The 19022-nt window shown below is 39.9% G+C and overlaps 3 pseudogenes; all 3 read right to left on the bottom strand.

Moving 5' to 3' along the window:
- Positions 1 to 5332: 5332 nt before the first annotated feature.
- On the bottom strand, positions 5333 to 11176 carry LOC149276589 (olfactory receptor 2D2-like; annotated as a pseudogene).
- A 910-nt stretch (positions 11177 to 12086) lies between these two features.
- Positions 12087 to 16818, bottom strand: LOC149276588 (nuclear RNA export factor 1 pseudogene; annotated as a pseudogene).
- A 159-nt stretch (positions 16819 to 16977) lies between these two features.
- LOC149276587 (olfactory receptor 2B6-like) lies at positions 16978 to 17876 on the bottom strand (annotated as a pseudogene).
- Positions 17877 to 19022: the final 1146 nt, after the last annotated feature.

Genomic DNA, 19022 nt, shown 5'->3' with positions numbered 1-19022 from the left:
AGATGATGAGAGAGATGTTACTGCATTTATTCTTTAGAAGGAATGCTTGTAGAATGGCTTGTTTATAATCAGCTTTTTTATTGTGAATTAAAGAGCCTATCTGCTAATCATGGAATATTTACTAGGGGAACACTCAACAAAATGTAATTAAGGAACAACAGCATAAAACTAGATTTTTATTTGTATTTTCACTTTTCAAACTTTTGCCTTTTAGTCGAATATCATATTTTTGCTGTTATCGTGGATAGACTCAGTAGGACTGAATTTAATGTATTGTTTAACTGCATTCATAGATTTCCCTGATTAAAGGTTACATATCAAATCACAATAGTCATTGTTTTAAAGCATTGTTTTAAAAAAAATGTAAAAATATTCTAGCCATACTTTTTTTTTTTTAATACATATTTAGGTATTCCCAAAAATTGCTAGTCAAGATTAATCACTAACATACCATTCAACAATTTTTTGCATAAAGTTACATACCATATACCAATTTCTGATGAAGAGTTATATACATTCAGCAACCAAAAGGATGATACTCTAATGTTGAAATGGATTATACATAAATACACTAGCAATATTTATACATGCTGACTGATTTGACTGGATTCTCCAGAGAGAAGGCTTGATTCCTGAATGTAGAAAATAATGTCAAGAAACAAACGTAATTGTCATTGAAATTAGCCATTTAAATATATATATATATATATATATATTCCTAAGCAAAATTGCAAACAATTCGGTTTTTTTCTATTGTACTGTATGCTTTAATAATGCTTTAACAATAATAATAGCTGTTTTGAATATCTATTATTTTAGATATTTTAAAAAGCCCTGCTTTTCCTGAACAAAACAATGTATCATTTGTGTGGGTACATCAAATATAGAAAAGGGGAATACTTCTTTAACAAACCTAGGGTAAAAAATACAAAAAACTCCCATTCTTAACCCCTTTGTGACAAAGGCTGATTTTACTTTTTGTATCCTTTGGGACAATGGCCGTTTTAACATTTCTGCGCTGCTCATGTTTAGCTGTAATTTTCTTCTTTCCCGTTTACTGAACCCACACAAGTTATACTGTATTTGCTCGATTATAAGACGACCCCCCAAATCTTAATATTAATTTAGGGAAAAAAAGAAAAAGCCTGAATATAAGACGACCCTATAGGAAAAAAGTTTTACCAGTAAATGTTAATTCATTTAAACTATTTTTTTAATAAAAGCTATGATTGAGAAAAATATTTTGGTTTTATTTCCTTCTATTTTCCAACCTGCCCCCCAGTTATGCACATCTGCCCCAGAAATGCCTTATACCCCCTATATGCCACTGTGCCCCATGATATGCCTTTTAACCCTCTAAATGCCACTGTGCCCCATGATATGCCTATATGCCACTCTGGCACTTAGAGGGTTAAAAGGCATATTATGGGGAAGAGTGGCATATAGGGAGGTTTAAGGCATTTCAGGAGGCAGAGTGGCATTAAGGGGGTTAAAAGGCATTTCACAGAGCACCCTGCCTCCAGAAATGCCTTATGCCCCCCATTTAACACTCCCCCCCCACCCCACTTACCGGTACTTCTGAGTCTCCTGTCATGTAGCTGGGGCAGCGTGTAGACTCACGCTGCAGCCGGAAGGAGGTGTGGCTAGCAGCGGGGGTTGTCTGCGTGCATCGCGCAGACCTTCCCCGGCTGTCAAAGATCAGAGTTTCCCGCACCGGTGCGGCACCGGCACGGGGAACTCTGATCTTTGACAGCCGGGGAAGGTCTGCACGATGCACGCAGACAACCCCCGCTGCTAGCCACACCTCCTTCCTGCTGAAGCGGAAGTTGTCTACGCGAATCGCGTAGACATCTACACGCTGCACCAGCTGCACACCGGGGACTCTGAAGTACCGGTAAGTGGGGCGGGGGGTTGAGATAGGAGGATCCAGATCCCCCGCAGCAGCTTAGTCGTCTCATAGTCAGACTTTGAGGTCTGATTATAAGACGACCCCGATTATAAGACGTGGGGTATTTTTCAGAGCAAATGCGGTATATTGTTTTTTTCAGGACAAGAAGAGCTTTCTTTAGATGGCATTGTTTTGATTGTATCATATTATTTACTATTAAAAAAGTATAAAATATGGTAAAAAATTTTGAAAAAAATTACTTTTTCTAACTTTTAGTTGAAAAATCTTTTACTCATCTATAAAAGGTAATAAAAAAACCTGCTAAATAGATTCTACTATTTATCCTGAGTTTAGAAATACCCAATGCTTTTATGTTTTTTTGCTTTTTTCTACATGGGGCAATAAGTACATGTAGCATTTTGCTATTTTAAAGCCAGTTTTTCCAAATCTGGTAATTCTTCCCCCCATATGCCATTTCGGGTATCTTTGAAGCTGGCCAATGCAATTTACCCCATCAAATCATATATTTTTGAAAACTACACACCCCAGGGTATTTCAATTGCTAGTATTTAACTCTTTCCATGCACCATATCTACCTACAGTCTTTGTCAAACTTTGTGGTAGTCATTTTTTTGCATTTGTTTTTTCACACACATTTTACTTCAGGTATGAATAAACAGGTTTTGGTATATGTCACTATCATAAAACACACCAATATGTGTTCAGCAACATCTCCTGAGTACAGCAATACCTCACATGAATGATTTTGCCTGGTTGTTTGGGGGGGAAAAGGGCCACATTTGGGGCATGCGCATTTTTCAACGTTGAACTTTGGCATTTGGGGATCCACTGCCCATGCCCTATTTGGTACATCTTTGAGCCGGGCCATTTCAGTGTGCCCAATAAAACCATATATTTTTGAAAACTAGACACCCCAGGGTATTTTAAATGCTGGTATTTTAACTCTTTGCATGCACACTGTGAAGAACCTATGTCTGATCTTCACTGTTATTTTCATTATTATATTTATTTGTACCCTGTTTGAATGTGGCTGCAGCTCCAGCCTTCAAAGAGACGATCCTATAATCTGGCTGGGGCTCTTAATCAGCCAGCACAGCCCTGTCTGCCCAGACGGCACCCGCACTACAGGGGGGATAACACAGGTGGGGGAACCCATTGTATCCCTTAATCCCCTCACCTGATACATCCTCTGTATACCGATGGGATTTGTCATGGGATGTGGCTGATAGGATTGGGGGTTGGGTTCGGTGCACAGTGAATGTAGATTGTATATAAGTTCTGTGTGTTTGTAATAAAGAGAGTTCTGTTTTTAACCTCAAAGCATGAAGTCCTGTCTCATGATTGGGGGAAGTGCTGGTCTGTGACTGTTTTTTCGGACAGCCGCAGCGCGTCCGCTTACTGGGAGAGGGAAGGAGCTGATGGGCGGATGTGTCCAGTCTGGGGCACAGGACGATCCGTCACATTGGTGGCAAGCGGTGGGATCTAGTCCTTGTAGACCAGAGCGGACCAAAGCAACTAGCCGCAGAACAAAGTTATACCCTGGCGAGGAAGAGCCAAACGTATCCACAGATGGAGTGGATTGAACAGTCACCGGGATGCGAGGTGACTTGGAGGGGAGTCGAGACCCTCGAATCGGAGACTCCAGTATGGGAGTTTGAGAGACGGACCCGAGCCCGGCTCGTGAGATGGAAAGTGGTCCTAGAAAAGTGGAGCGCCCACCGAGGTACACATCTGCCCACCCTAGAACAACAAATCAGGGACCAGGTGAATGGGAGGCTCTACTTGTTCAGGAGACCTGCGTCTCCAGGTGAGGTTGCAGAGCTAGAGAGGCTGGTCCGACAGGAGATTGGGCTCGAAGAGGAGTACCGAGCCATATACTGGGAAGCCCGAGGCCCGCAGCGAAAATCCAGAAAGCCCCATTCTTCGGAAGGGATGGATGTTGGTGGGCCTGGCCTGTTGTGGGAGGCATTCGAGGAAAGGGGTGTCTTTGGCAGTGGCAACATGGACCGATGGTGGGACATTAGTGACAAGCGCCGGAGAGCCCTGCCGCCCACTGCAAGTGAACTCAGCCAAGACCTTGAGAGACTAGTAGACAGAGAATGGTGTCTCGAGGCAGAATACTTGGCACTGTTCGAGGGGAGCTACGCCCTGCAGTGTGAGCCGACAGATGTCACAGAGCGAGCTCCGGAGGCCGCTCACTGTAATTGGCAAGCCTCCGGACTTGAAGGTTCAGCCACTCTGCCCCTGGTATTGCAGCCAGAGCCCGAAGAGGTGAAAGTGGGCAATCACTTTTGGGAGGAAGTCTTCAGGGCGATTATGGACCGCATGCAGTCGCCGGAATTTGAGGCAGCGGTCTATGGGTTTCCACTAGAGGCGGCAGAAGCGCCGACAACAGGGCAGAGAGACGCTGTTCTCTGCCCAGCACCATGCGCCCCTCCTACTCCGGCTGAAGCGCCGGCAGCGGGGCAGAGTGCCGCTGGCCTCTGCCCGCCCCACAGTGAAATGTCCCTGCCTGCTAGCAGGGACCCACCAGGACAGTGCGACGCGATCCTCTGCCCAGCACCGCAAAATGCCAGACCGGCAGAAGAGCCGGCCACGGGGCAGAGTGCTGCTGGCCTCTGCTCATCCCCCAGAACAGTGTTCCCGCCGGCTAACGAGGACCAACCAGAAGTGTTGGCACCCGGAGAGAGAGTCGCTGATCTCTGTCCTGCACCAGCAATCCTCGCTCTGGCTGAAACGCCGGCAACCGGGCAGAGGGACGCTGTTCTCTGCCCAGCACCATGCACCCCTCCTACTCCGGCTGAAGCGCTGGCACCGGGGCAGAGTGCCGCTGGCCTCTGCTCGCCCCACAGTGAAAGGTCCCTGCCTGCTAGCAGGGACCCACCAGGGCAGTGCAACGCGATCCTCTGCCCAGCACCGCAAAAGGCCAGACCGGCAGAAGAGCCGGCCACGGGGCAGAGTGATGCTGGCTTCTGCTCATCCCCCAGCACAGTGTTCCCGCCGGCTAACGAGGACCAACCAGAAGTGCTGGCACCCGGAGAGTCGCTGACCTCTGTCCTGTACCAGCAATCCTCGCTCTGGCTGAAACGCCGGCCTCTGCCCACCCCACAGCGAAGGGTCCCCACCTGCTAGCAGGGAACCACCAGCGGAAGAGCTGGCCACAGGGCAGACTGACGCTGTTCTCTGCCCAGCAACGTTCCCTGCACCAGCAGAGGCACTGGCAACCGGGCAGAGAGTCGCTGACCTCTGCCCTCCACAGCTTACACCCCCAAAATAATTAAGCGCCCCTAATCACATACACTACAGATGGAAAAGTAGGGTATTGAAAGAGTAAAATTTCAACTTATTTTAACTTTAATTCTAGTTATTTAGATATACGTTTGGCAAAACTTTTGACAGATGTGATACCATAATTCAGTCTGATCATCGAAAACCTATTTTTCTATATCGCAAATGTATGGACAATATTTTTCCAATTCTAATTTTTTTCAAGGCAGTTTTGACTTCTTCATTCCTGAGTGTATAGATCAAAGGATTAAACAATGGTGTTACAATCCCATAAAAAACAGCAAGTACTTTATCAACATTAGTTGAAGACTTGGACCTTGGTTTCATATACGTAGCTATGGCAGAACCATAAAAAAGTGTTACAACCAAGATGTGAGATCCACAAGTGGAAAATACCTTTAATCGTCCAGCAAAGGACGTTATTTTTAAGATTGCAGGGATAATTCTAATGTAAGATAAAATAATAAAAGTGATTGGTATCATTAATACAATAACACCAACTGCAAATATCACAAATTCAACAATGGCTGTATTTCCACAACCCAGTGCTAGGACTTCTGGTACCTCACATGATTAATCTCATTAGGGCCACAAAAACCTACATTACAAGTAGGTACTACAAGCGATGTCACTGAAGAAGCCCGATTGGGTGAAACGCGTTTGCGTGTTGGATTGCGTTGGATTACGCTGGATTGCGTCATCGCGCTATACCTGAAAGTCGTTTGCCTTGGAAAGGAACGGGGAATTTCAGACGCGCTACAGATTGCTATTTTAAATGTAAGCATGCTGCACCTTTTTTAATATTAAATATACATTTATATCTCACCTCCCTGCCATTTTTTTGCTGTGTGAACGGTACAATACTCGAAGAAGCGATTCGGAGAGGGCGTCCTGAAACTACTTATTCGGTGGGAACGGAGCTGAAACTCCTTTACCATAGAATCCAATAAATCAGAGCAAACTTATTGCTCACCTCCATGTGAGTGAAATACTATACAAAAGATACACTTGATTTATACACATTTGCAGAAAGCACTATGATTTTTTGTTTCTTTTTTATTTCCATATATTGAAACATATTTTGACACAACGAATGGAGACTGGAAAATTAATATAAGTATTGTCTTTCGTTTATTTATATTGCACATTATATTGATAAGTAAGTCACTGTCACGATTATAATAACAGGCGCAACACTTTATTACATTTCGTCTATTATAGGAATTTTAGGGTTACCCTATTAGTGTTTGCAGCATTATTTATTTTTCACTTATTTACCAATATTTGTTATAGTAATTATTAGCGCCTGATCACTATTATTTTTACCACTACAAGGGAAGTGGATAACAGAATCCCACATTTCCACATACAAGCAGCTGCTTTAATACAAAAAGACCTGCTAATGATCACTGTGTAATGTAAAGGATAACATATAGCTATATAACGATCATAGGCCATTACAGCAAGCAGAATGCATTCACTTTGTCCTAGAAAAAGCCCGACATACATTTGTGCTACACATTCTGGATATGAAATGGTTTTCTTTACTGATAAATTGTCTTTTAGCATCCTAGGGACAGCGGTTGTTGAATAACAGATGTCTAAAAATGAGAGGTTGGTGATGAAAAAATACATTGGTGTCTGAAGACTGTTATCTGTTATTGACACCATGATAATTAGAGAGTTTCCAAGTAGGATCAACAGGTAGGCAACCAAAAAGACAACAAAAAGGATTATTTGTGTCATTGGATCAACTGTGAGTCCAAGCAGAATGAATTCGGTGACCTCTGTTCCATTTTCCCAAGCCATTCTGCAATATTGAAAACATAATTATCAATACCTGTTCAAATAACATGATTTTAGTCTGTGTAGTACATGGACATGAAGCAAGATCATTTACAATAATAAACGTATCTTTTCAGGATAAGAAACTAGATTATGTAGTACAATTCTTCATATAAGGAAAGAAAAAATAAAAAATAAGATACTTACAAAATAAATATCCATGGAAGGAACAGAAGTAAGAAAGAGCAGGAGAGGTTCCAAGCGGTTAAAATATATAAAAGTACAATTTAAATAGAAAATATATTTAAAAAGTTATACAGTCTGAGTGAGGCTAACTAGGTACACCTCACATCTGATTTTTATAATTTTCATGTTTGTATGATTTTTTTTAAAGTGATTAAACCAAAGTGATTTTTGCTGCATTCATTTAGGTATTTTGTAATTTGAGTAAGCGCCCACACCTATTCACATTTAAAAAAGCCCTCTCACTTAATACCTACTGATAGATGACGTTCCACTCATGAGTAAAGAATGACGTTTAACTTTGTAGAACATCTCACAACAAAAAGGTGTGAAATATAGTATATTGAGATATTAATGGTTTTGTACTTTTAATGAGATGGCTAAATTATATAAGTGTTTAAAAAAGTGAAATTAAATGATAATGACAAGAGTTGAAGGCATTGATATTAGATGATATGAGTGATAGACCATATGAAGCAAAGGGCTGAGATAAAGCAAAAAAGTCAATGAAACTGGAGTATCTTAAGGTCTGAGGCTTCTAAAGAGTATGACTGAAAATGGAGAGGGTGCAGATAAAGCAATAATATGTGTTTATTGACCTATATAAAAGAAAAACATTTTGGGTAGTTATGATGGCATTAAGAAAAAAGAAAAAATAGCGATAAATAGTTAATACTGAATAATACAGCATGTGGCATAGAGATGGTAACTTTGCTAACAAAATAATGATATCATTAGTAATTGAGGATGTAGCGAGAACGAAAGAATGTGAATGCAGCGCAACAAAGTACAGTTACCTCTGATAGCGATCTGCAAGTTGTTGATAAAAAAATACAATGCGGGGTATGTATCAAATGTGTGCACGGTGCATGTTCACAACACCCCCATCCTCAAAACAGAGCAAGAACTGTTGTTTTCGAGTTCATTAAAACCTTTAACCCCTTAACGACCTTTGCCGGTTCAGGACCGTCACGGAAAAACGGTCACTTAACGACCTTTGACGGTCCTGAACCGTCAAAAAATTAAATAAGCTGAGAAAGTGATCAACGATCACTTTCTTCGCTTAAACGGCGTTGCTGCACTGCCTCGATGTCGAGGCATTCAGTAACGCCGAGATCGGCATCGGGGGCCATGTCTGGCCCCTCCCCGGGGCGTCAACATCCGCCATACATTGTATGGCGGCGGACGCCCGTTTTAAAAGTGTTTAGGAGGTGATCATTGATCACACTTAAATGGTGTCGCTGGAATGCCTCGATCAGGAGGCATCCAGCGACACCAAACACTTACCTCTGGATGGACTGTGACCTTCACCATCTGCAAGATTGCGGCTGCCCTGTAAAAAAAACAATCAAGTTTTAAAAGTTCGCTAGATGGTCTCCAGACCCTCTAGAGAACTCTGGCTCCACTTGCAGGTTGAATACAGGTACTGCATTCAACCATGCAAGTCAATGGAGCCCAGCTTTCTAATCACAATGTGATTAGTAAAATATTAAAAAAAAAATAAAAAAAAAAAATGTGCTAACATTTAAAAATAATTATGCAGTGATGTCACTAGAGGAACCATCCAGTACCAGCAAAATGTGTAAAAAAAATATAAAAAAAAGTATTAAAAAAAATAAAATAAAATAATAAAGTTTATTATTTTGAGCAAGTGCTAAAATTTCTCAAAAATCTCAACAAAGAGTTAAAATAAAAGCACTTCAAATATCCAAGGGGTGTCTAATATAAAAAAAAAATGGCTGTGGAGTGGCCGAGCTCAAAGATAGGGCATAGGTACAGACTGACCAAAATGGAGAAAAAAAGCGCACTTCCCAAATGTGGCATTTTAAATCTCAAACAACACGACAAACCCATGCATGGGGTATCACTGCACTCAGGAGATGTTCCTGAATACACATTGGGGTGTTGTTTGACAGTGACATATACCAGAACCTGTATATCTATAACTAAAGTACAATTTACTATTACAAAGTTTGACAAAGTGTGGTTGTCTAACTGTTGCATGGAAAGGGTTAAAATAACAGCATTTGAAATACCCTGGGGTGTCTAGTTTTCAAAAATATATGGTTTGATGGGGTTAAATTGAGGTAACCGGCTTCAAAGATGTTCCAAAGAGATGGAGACAGACTGACCAGATTTGTTAAAAAAGGTTTGGAAATCATAAAACGCTGCTTGTACTTATTGCCATATAACATTGGGTATTTCTAAACTCAGGACAAGTAGTAGAATCTATTTAGCTAGTTTTTTTACTTGCTTTTTTAGGTGAGTAAAAGATTTTTCAAACAAAAGTCATAAAATGTGTTTTTTTTCAATTTTTCACCATGTTTTTTTTTTATTTTTTTTATAGTAAATAAGATGATATGATCAAAATAATGGTATCTAAAGAAAGCCCATCTTGTCCTGAAAAATTACTAAATGGGTGAGGAGAAAACTACAGCTGAACACAAGCACCACAAAAGTATTAAAATAGCCTCGGTCCCACAAGGTACAAAAAGAAAAAATGAGCCCGGTCCTTAAGGGGTTAAAACATTAAAGCCTTTACCACTCCAATTTTCCTTTTCCCAATGTGAGTAGTACAATAAAGACAAAAGTGCAAAACTGCTAGTTCACATAACCTAAAATAGTGTATTAAACTTTAAAAGAAAGTGTGATACATCACCTTGCTGTTAAAGGGCTGATAATGTAGAATGAATTATGTAGGCAGTTGGCAAAGTATATATAGACAGATTCATTATTATTTTTTTCTCTTTTATTCCAAGGGGATTATGATTTTGAAATCCTTAATTACATCAAGTTTATTTTTCCAGGAGGATTTATTCAAGTTTTTCAAATTGTATTTTATTAATCTCAATCTTCATATTCATATGGATAATCACAGAGAAGTAATCCAAGTTTAAAGTGTAATTTCACAACGTTTAAATGTAGTAGAATACAAGAGAAACATAGGCATAGGTGTAATATGTTATGAATTAGGGAGAACATGTACAGGTTGCTACAGATACATAGCTCCATAAATGTGAATATATTTGGTTGGTTTCTAAATGCTACTTGCTTACTATCCGAAAAAGGATATGTTGTAATGCAAAATACAATAAAATATGACATTTACAACATATCAGAGCATGTGAGCAATCAAATGTATAATTTTAAAGAGGTCAGACCACATAGACAAAAGTCTCAGGCAGTTCCACCTATCCTTAGCCTTAACCCTATAACTGTAATCCAATGTTGACCCTTTTTCTTCCATTCATAGGTCTTAAATTCAGTATTCAACATCTTCTATATGTTTATTCCTTGTTTCCATGGCAATCGGATGAACAAAAGGGATTTCATCCGAACCGAAGACAGAGACGGACGAATTTCATTGAATACGAAGAAAATGTTTCCCCCAAAAAGAGCACGAAAATGAACGCAAATTTTCCACCACCCTTCAAGTCTAGAAAATAGCGGTTTATGAAAGGAACCATGACGGGTACTCAGACAAGCCACGGTCAGGGATACGAAGATCAGCAATGTCAGGAACAAGCCAGTAATCAGGAGCCAGGAGGGACGTCAGAGAAAGCCAGGTCATGTACAGGTAATCAGGACCACAGGATAATGCGCTTGCAACCAGAAACAACACAAGGGCAACAAGGAAGTCAACCTTTGCTGTTTAAATAGCCTGACGAGGCTGGCTAGCCATAGTAACTCAGGAGGAGTAGTTACCAGACAGGTGAGTAACTCTGACAGCCTGGTAATTAGCCTTCAACTGTGTAAATCTGGCAGTGAACAGAAAAGCAGCCAGATTATAACAGAATTCCTCTGGAATAATTGCACCAATCACTGAACTCACCCATAGCGGGACCCTTTGTCAATGGACATACAAGGCGAATACTGGAAGTCTACATCTGCCCCAATTCGGTACACCCTCAGCCAGAATTGGCCTTCACTGTAGGGGTAAATCCCTCTCATTCTGCTGTTGGGGGCTATACTTTCTGAAAGTCGTTGTTCTCTTCTTTGTCATTGTCTTTTTCGTCTTCTTCTCTGTCATCACCTTCTTTGTCTTCATCATCATTGTCTTATTTGTCATCTTCTTGGTTGCCTTCATCTTCTTTGTTGTCTTCATCTTCTTCATCGCAGTTGTCTTCATTTTTTTCGTCTTCCACGTCTTTTTCGGCATCACTTCCGTTGTTGTCGTCTTTGTCTTCTTCCTTGTCGTCATCTTCATTGTCATCTTCTTCGTCATTGTGTTCTTCTTCATCATCTTCTTCATTGTTGTCTTCTTCCTCGTCGTCTTTTTAGGAGACATTTGAGGAAGATTATATCGTCTTTTTTGAGGCTACAATTTATTTACCTAATTGTTTTTTTGGACAATTAAATGTAGTCAGAAGAAGGGGCGCATATACATAGGGATAAAAAACAAAAAACAAATCCCACAATAGTGTAGTATGTTTGGGAAAAGCAGACTAGAGAAACTCTGTTTACACTCAAAAGAGTAGATGAATATCAAGCTCTTCAAATGTTGTAAAAGGTTATTTTTAATATATTTTCTTGAAATCTATGAAAGTAAAAGCAGCAGTAGTGCAGTATCTTCCAGCTTCATACATTAAAATATAAAAAAAAATATTAAAAACACTTACAGGACATGGAGGCATAACAAAAGAGTCATGCAAACGAGCCCAGTACAAGTAAGGAAGGTTGATGTAACGTCCAAAAAGTCTCTCAACGCTCGATTTTTGCTCAATTTTTTTTTTTTTTATAATTATTAAAATAAAACAGCTTAGATGCTGCAGAACAATGGTGATATGCAGTATGATGTTTGCACCCATTACTTTTAGATTTCAGGTAAGGGTTTTCAGAAGGGATGCAGCATAATAACATTTTATAAAAGCCAATGTTGAATGATGTTGATGAATGCAACATCTGGAATCACGCCCTCTGCCTTAAACTTCATAAAAATCTGGGCTGCCCTCTCAAAATCCCAAGCATTTTCCTGAAGACACTTTTGAGACCACTCTGCATTCATGCCCGAGAACTGGATAAAAGCTTGAAGCATGTCCTGAGGTACAGGTAGTTGGGCAGGTACAGCACTACTGGAAGGTGTGGGAGCTGGAGGAGCAAATGCTTTTTGGCTCTCTTCGGTGGTGGCATTCCTTATGAATTGTTCATCAGTGACCAGCAGGAGCCCTCCATCATTGCCTGGCACAGCTACAAAGACACAAGAGAACGCAAGCACGGTGTCACTTGACTGGCCATCAATTTTAAAAATTCTATTGACAGTGAAGCAAAGCAGTGTGTTCGACTGGGAAACAATATCTACTACAAATGAGTTGAGGTCATGTTGGGTCCTTGGGAGCTCATTCAGGAAGCCAACAACATTCAGGCGCTTGTGTTTAATTAGTTTACTACAGACAGATGGATCTTTGAGTTTCTTAATATTTCGACTTTCCTGCAAATATGGCTCAAGGCTGCTAGTGGTGGTTTGGCCGTTGAAGCCAGGGAGTGCTGATGGAGCAGCACACGTCATCATGGGCAAAATCAGCAGGCTCTGTCTATCTTCTCCGTCATAACAGGCATAATATTGCTGTAGAAATTGTAGAATAAATACTTTCAATTCATCACTGTTCAAGAAACTCCCCTTGCTTGTAGGGAGTGTGAGGGGAGTTTCATCCTCAAATATGATTGGTGGTGAAAGTTCATGACCATCCAGGCGCATTCGCATTAGTTTGGGAAAGAGTTGACGCACAGCTCTGATGTAGACTGCCTCATCATGGAAGTTGTCACAAAGTGGGTTTCCATCAAGCCAAAGTTCCTTAAGCTTCAATCCCTTGATTACATCCAGCTCCCGCTTAGTCTTCAACATGTTGTTGGACAAGCGGAGGATCTTTAAGTTAGGTGCTTTGTTATGAATTTCAGCCATGTAATCCAGTTTTTAGATGTTATTGTTGCTGATATCCAATTACAACAACTCTCGTACATTTTCCTCTATAATCTGCAGCATTGCTTGCATACAGCTCCTTATGTTCAGAATCAGATCTACTATGTTTGCAACCAAGTCTGGGTCACTTTTCAAAGATGTCATATCCAGTGCCACAGTGGCACCATCATATCTCTTCTGCATGCAGTTCTTAAAATGTCCTATTTCTTCATCTTTCATAAAAACACGAAACTCCTTGGCAACAGGGCGTAGACACGGGCGCGTCAAGACTGTAATCTTAAAATTCTCTCTGTCTGTGCATGTCCTGGAGATTTCTTTCAAAGCTTTGACAATGGCCAGCATCATCCACATAAAAGTGAGCGTGTGAATGATCGCAATGATACTGAATTGGAATAAATGGTAGACTGCAGGCATTTTGCAACACGCTAATCAACCAGTCTCTCTCATATTTTTCTCCATGAGGAAACGTTATGTCGTGCCACGACCCTCGGCCATCGCTAGCCTCTGCTCTGTTAGGGCGAGTGGCATCGGAAGAGTCTATATTATGTTTTCTTCCCAAACGTCCAGGTTTATTATCTCGACTAAGTCTATACCAGGGAGAACTTCCTGCAATTATTGCAATGTCTAGAGACACTATGTTTAGGATTATTGTTACGTATATTACCTAAATGTTCCAGTCCTCTCACCTTCATCTCTCTGGATGTGCGGCCTATGTACTGTATACCGCAGCTACATTCTAGGAGGTATATTAAATTTTTTGATGTACAGTGAATAAAATATTTTATATTAAATTCATTTAAAAGAGGTTATTTTCTTATTTTGTAAATGGCATAGTTTACATATCTTACATTTCCCACATCTGTGGAGACTGGGAGTTTTGTTCGATAAAAAATCTTTCTCTATATTTTCTACCTTAGATAACGCACTGGGAGCTATACCTGATTTTACATTTTTTTTTTTTTATAAATGACCCTAGGTGTTTCAGGGAGATGGTACTTTAATATGTCATCCTGTTTCAATATTGGCCAACATTTCCTGATTGCCTTTCTAATTTGAAATGCTTTGTCGTGTGAAAAAAGAAAAATTTGAATTGAAATTAACGTTTTTATTTTGACTCTGAGTGTCAAGATAATCTTCTCTCTTCTTCATGCTAACCTCTCTAAAGGCCTCTTCTAGCAATTCTTTTGGGTGATTCCTTTCTCCAAATTGTTTAGATTATTAGACCAGATGTAATTAGCCTCCCAATCTGCTACATACAAGTTGGCATATCTTGGTGCAAATTTGGTTCCCATGGCTGTGCCACAGATTTGTAAATAAAAATTGTCATTAAATGAAAAATAATTATGGGTGAGTATAAACCGAATACAATCTGTGATAAATTTACTTTGTAAAGGACTCATATTGGCCTCCGAGTCCAAAACTTTCTTAATAGCAGCAACTCCTCCTTTGTGAGGAATTAATCAGTTATTCAAACATTATTCAGGGTTTTTTTAATTTAGAAATGAAATTTGTTAGCCAAAAATAAGTCTCTTACTGTGCCCTTGCCCTCTCCTCCAGGTGTGTCTGTGCCACCTGCACTATCCTCCTAGGTCTCTCTGTTCCCACTGCCCTTTGTTCCTACTGTCCTTTTCCACCTAGTCCTCTCTACCCATTCCCCCTAGCCTTCTCTGTCATTTTTGCCCTTGTCCTCTCCCCCTGCCGTATATCTGCCTTACCACCTGCTCATTCACCTTTACCAGTTGCTGTCAGATCTCTTCTGATTTCTCAGGAGAGATGGGAGGAGGAGTGCGAGTGAGATGGGGAGGGAGTCAGTGTGTGAGAGTGTGTGTATAGAGAGTGGAGGGAGCGAGTAGTGTATGCAGTGCCTGCAATAGACACTGCCCTAAATTGTAATATAATCCTTGTCTGTAGAGGTAGATTAATGAGCAACTTTCTTTACAGCACTGGAATGGTTAACGGTCATTTTCATAGTAATTATATTCTCTTTCCATTTTCTTTTCTTGTAGAAAATACATAAAAAACAATTTCACAGTAGATCAGACCCATTTGGACCATCTACGCTGTTGTAAAGGCTTAGTCCTTGGTCTTGTCTTAGATTCAGAAATCATGTGCCTATCACTTGCATGTTTAAATTACCTCTCTGTATTATAGTTGTGTCCACTTCCCTTGGAAGGCTGTTTCACTTATCAGTAAAGTAACTCTTCCTGACATTAAGTAAAACTTACATTAAACAAACATAAAGATCTCAGGGGTTCTGTGGACCTCAAATTACTTGTTTTCAAAATTTAGTCTGAGCTTCTGCTGTGGGGGCAGTACAAGATTATCAAAAAACTAACAAACAGTGGATTGAAAAGAAAACTAATGTTGCCTCACCCAGCTACCTAAGATATAATTGAATCCTGACTTGACCGCAGAGGTTAAAAGAAGCCGCCATGGCGGTTACAAGAAAATGCGTCAGGCTTAATGGTTTACACTTTATACACGTTACATGTTACTTCCTGTTACGTACTTAACTTCTGTAGTTAAGTCAGGATTATATTTCATTTGAAGGCAACTGAGTAAGGTAACATTTGTTTTGTATTAAAGCCACTGTGGTGGATATGAGGAGCAGCATCCCAGCACCTTGAGGTCCACAACATTTTTTTTTATTTTACTCATCTTTATACATTGGTGTTTTCATTGATATTTTTATTAAAAGTTTAGTTTTAGAGTGATTTGTGGGAGGCATTTTTCAGTATATCTGGCATTGCAAAGGTTAACTATAGTTTTTTTCTTTTTGCTGTGTGTAACCACTTGCATTCTGGCTTTGATTACTTTAATAAGCAGCACCTGTTAGATTTATTGGACTCATGAATGCTTAATATGTGTAACCACTTTGAACATGAACAACATTTTCTGGGATCATTGCAAAATTCAAACCACAGTGTTTAAGCATATCTGATCCCAACAAAAGTAACACCTTCTAATGAGCTGACAATGTCCTGGAAAATGTGTTAGAGGGAGGGGAAGAGATGACTCAACAGGCAAACAAGTTAATGTATCTTAATAGACTTTTGAAAGTTTTGCCATTTGCTTTTGTTTGTTTTGTTGTGAATTTGAACGAAAAGGCAAAATTCATTAAACATTAAATTTGTATGAGTTCGAATACACAAGGCTAATAGGTCACCTTCTCAGCATGCAGAAAAAAACATAAATGTAGAAAGCCTCTCTCCCCATACATAAATACAGATACAAATGTATGTAAACATAGCTCTTGTGGACTGTATAACCTATGACCCTAGATTATATGTGTTTAGATGGTGCACTAGAGGTGCAGAAATGGAAATGCATATGTTCTCCCAAAATTGTTTTCCGTTAGTATCATTACAGTATATAACCCACATTTAATGCGTATCTTTCGGTAATCTGCTCTGTCACCAACAGGTGCTTATAGACACATTTCTAAGTGGGGGTGTTGTCCACAGACAAATATTTAATTCTTGTTATTTTGCTTATTTAAATTTATTTATTTGCATTTGGACCATTACAACATAGTGATACCCATTTAAGGAAAACATTGTATTTATGAATAGCTTAACTTGCGTGTAAAAATATAAGAATTTGTGAGTATAAGTATAAGTTGTTTTAAAGGATAAATTTAACAAAAGCAAACAAATTGAAAAAAATTACCTGGCATTTTTAGATATTAAAATGGTAAAAGTTAAACTATGATTTTAATATCAACATTAATTCTAGTTATTTAAATATACATTTGGTAATACTTTTCACAGATATGTTATTAGAATCTTTCTATATCACAAATGTATGGACAATAGTTTTCTAATTTTCTTTTTTTTTAAGCGGTTTTGACTTCCTCATTCCTAAGTGTATAGATCAACGGATTCAACATAGAAGTTACAGTCCCATAAAAAACAGAAAGGATTTTATCAACATTAGCTGAAGACTTTGATTTAGGTTTCAAATATGCAGCCATAGCCGACTCATATAAAAGTGTTACAACCAAGATGTGAGATCCACAAGTGGAAAATACTTTTAATCGTCCAGCAGAAGAAGTTATTTTTAAGATTGCAAGGATAATTCTAATGTAAGATAAAATAATAAAAGTGATTGGTATCATTAATACAATTACACAAATTGCAAATATCACAAATTCAACAATGGCTGTATTTCCACAACCCAATGCAAGGACTTCTGGTACTTCACATACAAAATGATTAATCTTGTTAGGGCCGCAAAAACCTACACTACAAATAAGTACAATATCGGGAATGGATAACAGAAACCCACATATCCACGTACCAGCAGCTGTCTTAATACAAACAGACCTGCTAATGATTACTGTGTAATGTAAAGGATGACATATAGCTATATAACGATCATAGGCCATTACGGCAAGCAGCATACATTCATTTTCGGCTAGTGAAAGCCCAATGTACATTTGTGCTACACATTCTGCATATGAAATGGTTTTCTTTACTGAAAGTCTTTAAGCATCCTAGGGGCACCAGTTGTCGAATAACAGATATCTAAAATGGAGATGTTGGTGATGAAAAAATACATTGGTGTATGAAGACTGCTATCTGTTGCTGTCACCATAATAATTAGTGAGTTTCCAAGTAAGATCATCATGTAGACAACCAAAAAGACAACAAAAAGGATTATTTGCATAGTTGGATCACTGCTGAGACCAAGCAGGATGAATTCTGTGACCACGGTGCCATTTCCCCAAGCCATTATACAATATTAAAAACATCATTAGCAAACATGAGTTCAACCATCATACAGTTCTGTATAGTGCATGAAAGATTCCTACAGCATTTCAACAAAGAAGGACACTCTTGTTTTAGAGAGTATGGTAAGGGCTGGGATTTACAAAGGCTTTTATAATTTTTTTTAAAACTTTTTACATCATAGGGACATTTGACTAATATATACCGTATTGGCCCGAATATAGGTCGCACTTTTTCCCCCCACTTTAAGTCTTTAAAGTGGGGGTGCGGCCTATATTCGGGGTCTAGCGCCCGACGCCCACTGGGGGAGTGCCGGCACGGGAGATTGTCTAAGCGCATCGCGCAGACGTTCACCGGCAGCGGCGATGAGCGTGAACGACCTCTGCTGCCGGCACGTCTGCTCGATGTGCTTTAACAATCTCCCTTCCCGGGAATTCCCACGGGGGGAGTCTCGGCAAGGGAGATTTTAAAGCACATCAGGTTGTTTATGCTCGCATCGCCGCTGCCGGTGAATGTCTGCGCGAACAATCTTCCTTGCCGGTACTTCCCACGGCGGAAGTGCCGGCCCCGCAAGACCCCATGGAGTCTGCATCGGTAAGTCTGGTGGGGAGGGACATCTTGGGGACAGAGTGGCAGCATATCTCGGGGGGGGGGGTAGAGTTGCAGCATATCTCGGGGGGTAGAGTGGCAGCATATCTCGGAGGGGGGATAGAGTGGCAGCATATCTCGGAGGGGGGATAGAGTGGCAACATATCTTGGGGGGGTACATGTTATGAGGGTATGATGCACCTGTCTTGATGTAGAACTACATAAATACAATACGCAATACTCTCCTATCTCTCTCTCTCGTGATAGATGGTAGATGATAGTATATGATAGAGAGCAGATAAAACAATATGATTTATTCATTCACCTGTATAAAAGAAAAATCATGGGCAAAAGTCATCATAGGCTATGTGCTTGCACATAATGGATATATAAATTTGTTAGGAAATGATACATTCTGGCAAGTGATAAACTGAAGAAAAAAATAAAGACCCAAGAAACAGAAAGAGCAGTGAACTGCAGAACATGGAATAAAATGCAATGAATCTCTGTCAACAAAAAGAATGTGTGACATTGGATGATCTAGAAGTACTGCTTGAGTGGC

Source organism: Sceloporus occidentalis, unplaced genomic scaffold (genome assembly GCF_023333645.1).
Source record: "Sceloporus occidentalis isolate IW3139 unplaced genomic scaffold, rSceOcc1.0.p SCAF_233, whole genome shotgun sequence".
Classification (NCBI taxonomy): Eukaryota; Metazoa; Chordata; class Lepidosauria; order Squamata; family Phrynosomatidae; genus Sceloporus; species Sceloporus occidentalis.
Note: the sequence above shows the minus strand (reverse complement) of the source record. Positions and strands in the feature narration are given on the sequence as shown.